Raw genomic sequence first — 12,370 nt, 5'->3', positions numbered from 1 at the left:
AGAACAGGATTAGCTAACCAATCTGGATGATACACTTCTTTTATAAACCCGACAGCTAAGAGCCATTTTATTTCTACCCTAATGGCCTCCTTTTTGTCCGGCATGAATCGGCGAAGTTTTTGCTTGATCGGTTTAGCAGTCGGTGAGACATTCAAGGAGTGCTTCATCTTCTCTCGCGGTACCCCCAGCATGTCTATAGGTTTCCAAGAAAACACATCGGCGTTGGCACGTAGGAAGGAGACAAGCGTGCTTTCCTATTTGGGGTCAAGGTCAGCCCCGATTTTCACTATCTTGGAAGGGTCATCGAGGCTAAGGCCAATCTCCTTGATTTCCTTGGACTTGGCGGAGGCATGAGGAGGCTCTAGGATCACCATGTTGTTAGCAGACACCATCTTGGCTTCGGCGACCACGCTAGCCATCTGGATGGAGAGGTCGGTGGCTTCGGCGAGGGCGAGACTCTCTGTCTCGTAAGCGTAGGCGACGAAGAGGTTGGCCTATAGAGATAGGACTCCTGCAGGCGAAGGCATCTTCATCACCAAATATGCGTAGTGTGGAACGGCCATGAACTTGGCCAGAGCCGGACGCCCTAGTATGGCATGGTAAGCGGTGTCGAAGTTGGCGACGTAGAAGTTGATATGCTCCACTCAGTAGTTGGTTGCCGTGTCGAACTATACTAGTAGGGTAATCTCCCCAAGCGGTATGGATGCTCGCCAGGTACCATGCCCTAGAAGGAGGAGTCTGAGGGCATGAGATCTGTTGTCCCGAGGCCGAGCTCCCTTAGGGCCCTAGCGAAGAGTAGATTCAAAGCGCTCCCACCGTCAACAAGGACTTTTTTGAAGAGCACCTTCTGGACAGTCGCATCAAGGATGAGGGGAGAACACCCTGTGTAGGGTATGTTTGCCCACTGGTCAGCCCTACTGAAAGTGATGGGGACTTCGGACCATGGGCGATAGCTGTGGTTGACGGTAGTTTCCTCTGAAGCAACGACGAGCACTCGTCGGGCGGCGAGCTTCCATTCCCTTCTGCTCTCGTTGGAGGTGAAGCCCCCGAAGATGGTGGTGACCACCTTGTCATGGTCCTAGAAGGCATTGTTATTATCCCCAGGTGGTCAGCGTCCTCTGTTCCCACCATTGTCGTCGTTGTACTTTTTGTCCTAGAACTCCTTAGCCAAACCAAGGCAATCTTTCATCTTGTGTTTGGCGTTCTTGTGCAGGGGGCACGGGCCATCGAGGATCTTCTTATACTACTCATCGTAGTTATGCTTGGCGCACGGCTCATTGACGTTGGCAACAAAGTGGTCTAGTCGGCGGCGGCGATTCTGATCAGGTTTGAATCCATCTGGCCGATCATGTCCGCTATCCCGATGGAAACTGCGGTCGTCGTAGCGGCGATCATTGTGCTGTTGGTCGTCGATGCGGTCATCGTGGCGGCGAGGCAGGTGATTAGTGCCTGTGTCTTCATTAAGACGCACCTCCACTTCCTCAGCGTCGGCGTACTAGTTGGCGGTTGTGATCATCTCAGCCGATGCTGGTAGGTGGCTTTCTATTGAACTTAGAACGGAGTTCGTGGTGATGAAGTCCTTGGATGAAGGCGGTGATGACTTTGGCTTCCATGATATTGGGAATAGAATTCCTCATCTCAGAGAAGCATCTGATGTAGCTACGGAGTAGTTCGGACGGCTTTTGGGTGATGCGGTTGAGATCGTGCTTGGTGCCCGGCCGCCTGCATGTAGCCATGTAGTTGTCGGTGAAGACTTTCTTTAGCTCTTCCCAAGATCCGATAGAGTCTGGGGCAAGGCTTGTGAACCAGCTCATGGCGGCTAGCGTGAGCATGATGGGGAGAAAATTTGCCATGACATTGGTGTCTCCTTTGGTGGCGCGGACGGCGGTGGCGTAAACCTGCAGCCACTAAGTTGGGTTCATCCTTCCTTCATAGGGCTCGACCCCAGTGATTTTGAAACCATGGGGCCACTGGAGTGTTCGGAGCGCCCTGGTGAATGCTGGGGGCCCTTCCGGGTTATTGGCGCTGATATCAGCAGTATTTCCGGCGATGACTAGCTCCAGAGCTGAGTCTGGATTACCGTACTCTTGCTCATACTCCTGGTGGAGTCATACTTCATCTTCATGGCACCCAAAGTGACGTTGATCGATACGCCGTCGTGCATCCCGAAGGTTACTAAGGTGCACTCGGGCGTCCTGTTCGACCTCTTGGTCGTGCTGGCGATGATGCTTGGCATGGTGGCCTCCAACTCCCCCCTAGGGAGGTAGTGACTAGGGTGGCGATTGGATCTAGGAGCAGCTGATCGACGAATCGCGCTTGTGGAGCATGAAGGTCTCTGAACCTCTCGGATCTCATTAACTTGACAGTGTGTCACTTTAAGCATAGCGGCGACCTTGGCGAGCTTGGGCGTCTGCGGGAGGTGTGCAAGCTCATTGGTGGCCACCACTAGATTGGCGCTCGGAGTCTTGAAGACGTCATGGCCGTCAATGCGGAGGAATTCTTCGTCGAGGTTGCGATGAAGGGGCCTTCCTTGTGAGTCAAACTGGTTATCACGAGTGGCCTCGGCCATCGCAAGGGCATGCTTGTTATCACGGCGTTGCGCGTGGTTGACGTTCCTATTTTCACGGGCGGCGTGTTCCTCATCTGTTTCACCATTTTGAGGGGGGCTGTCGATGCTGACATTGAAGATTGCGCCACCCCAGAAAGGCAGGAGAGGGGGTTGCTTGGTGAAGGTCTCGGCGAGGGGCTCCATGGAGCCTTGAGACTTGGAGTCCGGATTTTCCTCCAGGATAGTTTGGAGGGATGTTCTAGGACCCTGGCTAGCGTGCAGCATGTTGATGGTTGGTGGGAGCTGGTCGGCGATCTGGTCGGCGAATTTGCCCTTCAGGGCGTCCTGATATGTAGCGGCGGCATTGGCGAGCCCGAAGGGTAGGGCGGTGAGCCCCGAAGCTTGCTGAGCACTGAGCACTGATAGATCGGGATCAAAAGGTGGTCGGGGCTGAATGAGGGTGTCCAGAGCCGACTCAGCAATGGAGAGGCAATCGGCGAGTTTCAAGCCGACCCGATTGATGGACTCGATCAGATCGTCATTGTTGACACGCCTCCTCCAGTAGCGAGGAAGCGAGCAGTGAGTAGCTGATGAAGATGACCCTAGAAGAGGTTCCGAGATTGGATCTGTAGTCATAGGTGCGAGGGTGGTCGGTGCAGAACGGATCTGCACTGGCTTGAGAAGCTCTCCGACTCCGTCGGCGTTGATGACCCATGTGATGGATCCAACCATGAAGATCTGGTTGGGCTACAGGAGGGACGAAGAGCCTACAAAAAAAGCCATCTTGTTCAATAAGGAAACAGCATGCACACCCCTACCTAGCGCACCAACTATCGACAGAATATCGTCGGCAGTCCTCCGAGGGGTATCCCACAAAGGTAGATTGATTGTCAGAGGAGCGTGTAATCAAGAACAAGAAGGCAACAGAGACACACGAGTTATATAGGTTCAGGCCATCAGTATAACATAATACCTTACTCCTGTGGTCTATTGGTTTGTATTAGCTATCGTATGATTTGCCTGTGATTTTATAGGGGGTCCCTACCCACCTTATATAGTCCGGGGGGCAGGGTTACAAGTCGGTTAGATCTGAGAGATAATCGAAAAGTAATAACAGATTACAAGAATCATGGGATCGTACGTATCCTAACAGATCTCGTAACATCTTCAGGATATCCTCCCCATGTCTTGCGGGAGGCACTGAGTAGAATCGTGCCCCGCAAGGCTTCTTCTTGTGGGCTTGGCCGCCCCTGGAGGCGTAGCCCATGTGGTCTGCCATGGGTATCCAGGGTCGTACCCCCCATAGAGCCGTAGGCCAAAGCTGTCTCACTCCAAATTGGCGTGCAACTCTATCTGGCAGGTGGAACTCGACAGCATAGAAGCATATTAGAGGGCACCTCATCCTATAGAAGTCGTTGAACCCACAAACATTGCTCAACTGAAAAGGAAGTGCCCCCTCTCCATCGTACGACTCCCACTCCACCTGCAACTTGTCCAAACAAGATGTTAGATGGTATACTCATCCATTTCAAACTAGCATGGGAAATAAAATTTACATACACTAGATGCCATCAGTGTGTCTAGCTCGTTCGTGAACTCAATGTACGCCTCGCTCTAATCTCACGTATAGAACCTTGACTTGGTCCCAAAGGTATGCCCATGTTGGCTGCCGACTTGGAGGCTGACCTTGGAACCACTCACGATGAGCTAGAACCTCTAGACGGCCAACTAGAAGATGAGCTCACATCCACAGCTATAACAAGTACACGCTTCCACCAAGTGACATGTTGGACGAAGTTTGACGACACCCCTCGCACAGCTGCCGGTATAGAAAACCTAAGACTGTAGAGCCCTAGCTATAGTGACCCACCTGGTCCCAGTCACTGAGGCAGTGGACCCACATCTAGGATGTAGTGTCACTCGTGGCATCAGGGAGGAGAATGCAGACAAATAGGTGTAGGATCCATGCCCTATTGTAGTACCCAACTGTCTCCACATCTGTCTCCTTGGGGCACTATGCGAACTCTTGCCGAAGCTAGGAGATGAGAACTCTAGAAGTGCAAGCCCCTTGCTTGCCAAGCTCATGCCCAAGGAAGGCCTCCACTCGTGCTCTCTAGCCTTCTGACCTGCACTGCCCAGTGACTGGGTTGCCATGAATCCTCAGGCCTAGCATCTTCTAACAGTCCTAGAGCGTGACTATCATCTCCTCGAAAGGTAGGTGGAAGCTGTGAGTCTTCGGTTGCCACCTATATTTTAGACAAATCAAGATTACATGTCAAAAAGGTAGGCGCATGAACAAATGGCCATGAATGGAGGCAATGATTGAATATAATACTTGTCAACCAATGCAGGTATGGCCGCTGAGTTGAACTTAGGCTTCCCACGATGAACCTGAAAAGAGATGAGATCCAGGCTAGCTCTTTGTAGGAAAGGAGTGTACTTGTCGTCGTACCGCATGTTCAAGAACCCACTATGGGTTCTAGGACGACGGAGTGGAAGGTCCTGCATGGAATAAAACATAGTCTCCTATTACTTCACGAACACATGTACGCTCACCAAAATTTGAACAAAACATATAGATTATTACCTACCCCTACGCTATGAGACGTCCTCGGTGGGTCTCCTCGTACGTCGGGTCGAGCAGGTGGAATTGCGCCATCCTACAAAAAAAGTCAATGAATTAGAAATTCAATATGCAATGAAACATGAACTTAGAAATGTACAAGTAATTTACACAATTACATGCATAATTAATTAAATGAATACGACAAATATTAAGTAATATAATCAACCAATAATCACATCTCACTAATCTGCCAATGGCAACTTCGTGAATTGTGACCAAGTCTACCACACTTGCCGCACTCGTACTGCTCGAGGTTAGTAACAAATGGGGTTCCTCTCCCATGCCTCGTTCTTCCGGGTATCTGATCCATAACCATCTTGTGCCTTGTCCTCTTCCTTGATCCACGCTTGTTCCAATGGTAAGCTAGATCCGCAATATACTTCGGCCCATCATATGGAGGCCACTCTCTAGGGTCCCTAGAAAGGCACAAAGCGGGGGCTCTATGTGTGCACAAGCGTGTCGACACTGAACTCATGAGGAATCCTGCTCTTGATATTATAGTTGCGATGCCTAGCTGCTGCCACCAAATGGGAACAAAGAAAGTAGTACTACCTTGGTTTACCACAAGTGCATTTTAAATCTTAGAGGACAACCACATGCATCCTCGAGTATCAAACCTTGTCGTCGGATGTTGTATCGCCCCTATGCTCGACCTGATAAGTCCCTGTGGCATGATCAAATCATGTAACCTCATGTGTGCCAGCCCTTTCATTTGCCTTCTCTAGGTGTGCCTTTGGTTTCGGAGCCTATATCTCTCCATCACTCCGTAACTTCAATGCATGGGAGTGTCTATCGTTGAACCAGGCCACAAGCTTATAGAAGGTGAATTGAACAATTGCATTCATGGGCATACCATGTATCCCCAATAGCAACTTATTGAATGACTCCTGCCATATTGCTGCACTGAAACTCGTACCTCCATCCACCAGCGTCGTGAGCTCTCATCCATTTCTCCAAATCCCTCATCAAACCAGTAAGCCATTGTCTACCTTCTGCATTTGATGTGGTTCTGACCTGTCTAACTTTTTCTAAAAGTACTTGTCCTCAAACTGTCGAGCAACCTCCTAGAACAGATCAAAGTTACCCTTTACACCATCCTTCCGGAGTAGATTCTCGGCAAAGTGCCGAGTACACCAACGATGGTGCAAAGGTGCATACCCCTCTATCTTCTCTCGCACGGCATTAAGTATGCCCTGGTGCCTATTAGATATGACGCCAACCTCCTTGCCAAGCCCAACCACGTGTATCCTAGACTAGCCTTAAGAACCATCCCCAACTATCATTGTTCTCCTTCTCAATGAAAGCAAATGCCAAAGGAACCAACTTATTGTTCGCGTCATGGGATATGGCTATAAGAAGTGTGCCATGATATTCACCAATCAGGAACGTACCATCAATGGAGAAGACGGGACGATAGTGCCTAAAGGCCTCGACACACTAAAGGAACCACCAGAAAGCACGGAAGAATATCTATCTCCCATCCTTCCATGTATTTGGTTTTGGGATGTACTCATAATGCATGCCTGGATTCACCACTTTGATTGCATTAAAAAGTACTGGCAGCTGCTCGTACCTATCCTACCATTCCCCATATATCATCTTCCATGCTCGCTGCTTAGCCCTCCAAGCTTTATCATAAGTTATCACATAACCTCCATACAACGCCTCAATGGTCCTGATAATTGTCCTCACCTTCATGTTGGGTTCTCCCTGCAATATTCCCATCAACCACTTGGCAATGAGGGTAGATGTCAACTATCAATGCCTCAGTGTCAGCTCATGGTCAGCACAATTGTGTGGCCCAACAACTTTTGTGATCTTCCACTTTCCGATGACCGTTTGCTTCCTTGCACAAACCCTCCATGGGCAGCGTTCCTTGTCACACACAACTGTGTAACGTCGCTCCGCATATGAATGCAAGACCTTATAAGGTCTCTTTCATACCACTGTAAATGCCTGTAACCACCTCTTCAATGCAGGGAGGTCATTGAACACCCTCCCATTCTCAATTATCATGTTAGGGCTAGCCTCAGGAGCTTCTAAGAGCTCATCATCATGTTCTTCTGCACATGCCTAATCGGAATGAGTAAGATCGCTAAACTCGTAAACTCTTGGATCACGACGGCCAGGGAAAGATATGCCTCAACATCTCAACATCACTCTCTGTCAGCTCTCCAACAGGGCGATCATCAATAGAATCACGAGCCCTTGCCATCTCATATGGCTCCAAATCATGCATAATTTCAACACTATTAGAGCCACAGAATCTATCTCCAAAGTGCACTTGCACAGCAACATGGGGCACATCTACATTCTCTGGAATGTCTCCTGCAACATAAGTAGAGAAATGAGGAAAGAATGAAAGAAATGGATGTAACGAAGGGGGTAAGCTCCCAATAACTATGCAGGTTAAGACACCTACTCAGATGATTCTATGTCAAAGGGATCTCTTGAGCAGGATCTACCACAACAACATGAGTCTAACAAGCATCTCCAACTACCACATTGGGGGCAGAATTAGCATCGGGAACCATAGGTGCAACCTCCACATCCATACCATGTTCCAGGACAGGAGGGTCGATGTGTGCCTACTAACCCATTGGTGGGGAAAACCCATGAGGGATGGGATGAACTAACACCCGACGCACAACCATGTCCAAACATTGCAAGCTGGCTCTTCATAGCCGATCTCATATAGTTCTCCCACTGATCCGCACAACTAATTGGGATTATTCGCCTGAGGATGTTGGGAGGAGAACCTAGGTGCAGTACACCCTCAACTGCAATGTCATCATCTCCAAGGCAATGCAGCTCCTCTCGAGCCCTTGCAACCATCTCACTAAATAAAGGCCTATCATTGAATAGCATAGGCATGCTTTGCATGTCAACAAACTCAACATATCCATAGCGATCGTATTCAACGATGCCTCCATGACATATGGTCACTAGGTTGTCCATCTAGTTTAAACACATTGTAAGGAAAATGGACCCTTGGCCCATTTACTTTGGATTTTGGTGTTTTGATGACCAACACAATCAAATTGGACTAATGAATTTGCAAGTGTTTGTTTTATAGTTCAATAGGGTGCAAGACGTAACTTGGACGAAGGTGATGTGATGATCCAATGATCAACACCTCAAGAAAGACCTTAGGAGCACAAGAGAAGACCCAAGAGATCAAGCAAAGTCCTAAGCATGAAGATTGGAACCAAGTCATATGCAAGATCATGAAGAAATGAGCTCACTGTGGTGACCGGATGCAGGACCAGACGCTAGACAAGTGGCTCGGTAGACAGGCAACCGAACACTAGACCGGACACTAACGGCAACCGACCGGACACAGGACAGCAGCGTCCGATCGATTACAGTAAGGTTCCAAAGCGGCAAATCTACGACCAGATGCGTTTGGTGGTAGGCGACCAGACACTGGCCAGCGTCCGATCAGTATATTGTCGGCTCAATGGTCAGGACGACCGGACGTGTCCGGTCAGGATGATTCAGCATCCGGTCAGTAGCAGTTCTGCGGGAATTCGACGCCAACGGCTACTTTCTCAGTGGGTCTTATAAATACAACCCCCAACCGGCCATTTGATAGGTGTGGAGCTGAGGAAACATACCAAGGGTGTTGATACACCATTTTAGTGATCTCCACATGCATAGTGCTTAGTGTTTTATTAGGTGATTAGCATAGGTGCTTTGCGAAGTACTTAGGTTGATTAGACCACCGCTTATGCACTTGCTCTAGGTGTATGCCTAGTGTTTAGTGAGGTTTGCATACCTCTTGCCACCTCATGCTTATGAGCACAAGTGTTGTACATCGAAGGGGCTTGAAGTCTTATGAGATCACACCAACCGCGTTTGTGGTGTGGCCACCACCATGTACCAGAGGGAACAAGGCCCGTGGCGTTTCGGTCAGAAGCTTGATAGTGAAGATGGCGGGGAGCATCTGGGAGAGGCTTGCCGAGAGGCACGTCAGAGACCCACTTGTGCGTGTGGAAGGCCCGAGGCTATCCATGGAGTTACCCGACTAGGAGCTTGGCCCTTGCAAAGGGATTCCTTGCGAGGGGCTCCAACGAGGACTAGGGGGAAGCTTGCGCGCTTCTCGATACCTTAGTAAAAATACCAGAGTCATCACGGGAGTTTGCATATCTCTACCTTGCTCTTTAGCTTCCACATTTACATTAATTGTATTACTCCTTTTTGCGGTAGAGATAGCAACACACTAGCAAAATCGTAGTTGCACATTTAGATAGTTTATCTTTTGCATAGGTTTTGCTAAGGTTGGAAAAAGAGGCCAAAGTTTAGAGTTAGATTTTTAAGTTGCCTAATTCACCCCCCCCCCCTCTTAGGCGTCACGGTCCCTTCAGTTGGTATCAGAGCTGGTTGACTCAATTTGGACCTTTGGCTTAACCGCCGTTGAGCCGACGCTATCTAGAGTGGTTGGCATGGATACCGCTAGGCCTTCCGCACTTTGACGGCACTAACTTCCCATACTATAAAGCTAGAATGGCTTGCCACCTTGAGGCGGTTGATTTGGGTGTATGGAGAGTCACTCATGATGGGATGAAACCTATCAAGAATCCCGAAAAGCCCACAAAGAGTGATGAAAAAGAAATGCACTTCAATGCTAGAGCTAAAAATTGCTTGTTTGAATCACTTAGCATGGATGTGTTTAACCAAGTGTTCACCTTAAATACGGCACATGAAATTTGGTTAAAACTCCAAGAGCTCCATGACGGCACAAGTAATGTCCATGAGCAAAAACATTGTCTAGCTAAGCAAAATTATGATTCCTTTGCTATGAATGATGATGAGCTTGTTCAGTGATATGTATTCTCGTTTGAATCTAATTATCAATGAGCTCCATTCTATAGGATTATTAAAGCTAGATGATGCGGACATCGTGAGGAAGATCATCTCCATGCTACCACAAAAGAAATATACAAGCATCATCACCATCCTTCACAACATGAAGGACTTGAGCAACATGACCCCGGGCATAGTCATTGGCAAGCAAGTGGCATTTGAAATGTCATGTAAGATGGGTCAAGGAGAAGCATCTTCATCAAGCAAAGGCAAAGCTCTCGCTTGTAGTGAGAAGAAAAAGATGAAGGGCAAGAAAGTTGAGTCAAGCTCAAGCTCAAGCTCCTCAAGTGAAGAAGAAGATGAGGATGATGATGAAGAAGATTCAAGTGATGATCAATCTTCCTCCTCCACCTCCTGATCTTGATGAAGAATCAATCAAAGTGATCAACAAGGTGGAGAAGATGATCCAAAGGCTCAATGTCAAGGGTGTGCCCATCCAAATTCAAGATTTTATTTTCACAAATCAAAGAAAAGAGCAAAGAAAGAGAGGATGCTAAGGATGCGGCGAGTTGGGGCACTTTGTGGAAGTTTGTCCAAACAAGTCCACACCCAAGACAAAGAAGAAGGCATGCAAGAACCAAGCCCTCACATCAATAAGATCATGGGATGATTCTTCAAGTGAAGAAGAACCCCTTCACAAGAGGCGAGGCCGCAAGCACTCATCATCAAGCTCCTCTCGTGTGTGCCTTGTGGCATGAGGTAATGAAAGCTCTTCCTCTAGTGAGAGTGATAGTGATGATGATATGCCTTCTTATCATGATCTTGTGCAAGAAAATCTTAAATTTGCTAAAGCTTGCACTAGTCAACAAAAGAAGCTCAAAAGCTTAAAAGAAAAGCTAGATAGTTCACAAAAAGGATACAAAACCTTGCTTGAATAATATGAGAACTTTGCTAATCTCAATGTTGAACTATCTACTAAAATTGAGAAACTTGAGGCTAGTGCAACAACAAATGCATGCACAATCAATGATGAGCAACTCTCATAGCAAAATGAAAAATTAAAAGAATAGTTAGCTAGCTCACAAGAAGTATATAATAGTTTGCTTGCTAAAATGGAAACCATGTGCAAACATTGTGATGAGCTAACTAATAAAGTTGCTAATCTTGAAGCCGTTAGCACAACCCCCACCAAGGCATCTAAAAAGAAAAGTTCCATCTTTAACATGTCTAAAAAAGATGCCTCTACTTCTAGCAATGATTTATGTTTAGACTCACCTTTGTGCAACCAAATTTGTGTTGAGAAAGTTATTGTAGATACATGCACACAAGAGGTTGCAAAGGAGAATAAATAACTCAAGCAAGAAGTAGCTCGCCTCATCAAGGACTTGACTCAAGTGAAAGGCAAGGCGAAGCAAACCCAACTTCATCAAGATAACACCGTCAAGGGAGTGAAGAAGCTTGATGAAGGACAAATCGTGGTTTGTTACATGTGCCACAAGGAAGGTCACAAGTCCTATGAGTGCAAGGTGAAGAATGGGGGAGGAGCAAAGAAGAAGGAGAAAAAGCAAACAAGCAAGCTCTCCAACACCTACACCAACAAGGTGGACAAGAAGGCCTCCACACCTTATCTCTTGAAGAAGAAGAAAAATGACAAGGTGGTGGCCATCAAGGTGAACACGCAAGCCAACAATGGGGTCAAACGCTTTTGGGTGCTAAAGGAAATAATTTCAAACATGAAAAGCACCAAGAAGGTTTGGATCCCGAAAGGGAAGTGAGAAGTCCGTCGGACCTCGGGGAATTTGGAGACTTGGCAAAGTATGGGTGCATTTCATGGGGTGCATCATGATGGACAAAATCACTGCCAAGTAGGTTAGTGAATACTATGGACCCAAATTCCCCTTCCCATGTTAGGTAACTAGATGTCATTACTTTCAATTAGTATTCATTTCAATTGGTATTGTTTTTCAATTGATATACTCTTAAAGCATCTAGTTATCTTTCATGCCTATGTTTGCATTTACATGCTTAAATCTTTTGTCATGCATTCAATAGGTATATAATATGGTAGGCTTGCTCGGTTTCATTATCAACCCTTGGAGCAAACCTACATGGTTAAAATTGTTTAAGAGCGCGGCATATAGCTTGTTTTACAATTATTTATCTAATATGTGCCAAAGACCAAATTGTAGATAATCTCTCTCAAATATCATCTTTCAAGTGGTATTTTGATACTTAAATCAATGTGCACAAATTTTACAAGTATTCAACACTTGTGTGCACAAATTTAGGGGGAGCTTAATCTACAATTTGGATGCTTTGAGACTAACAAGTTTTCAAATGGTATCAATCACATGTGTAGTAGTCTCATTGTAAGGAAATTGGAGTCCCCG

The sequence above is a fragment of the Miscanthus floridulus genome, chromosome 4 (assembly GCF_019320115.1).
Source record: "Miscanthus floridulus cultivar M001 chromosome 4, ASM1932011v1, whole genome shotgun sequence".
In the NCBI taxonomy this organism is placed as follows: domain Eukaryota; kingdom Viridiplantae; phylum Streptophyta; class Magnoliopsida; order Poales; family Poaceae; genus Miscanthus; species Miscanthus floridulus.
The sequence above is the reverse complement of the archived record's forward strand: the minus strand, read 5'-3'. Positions refer to the sequence as shown.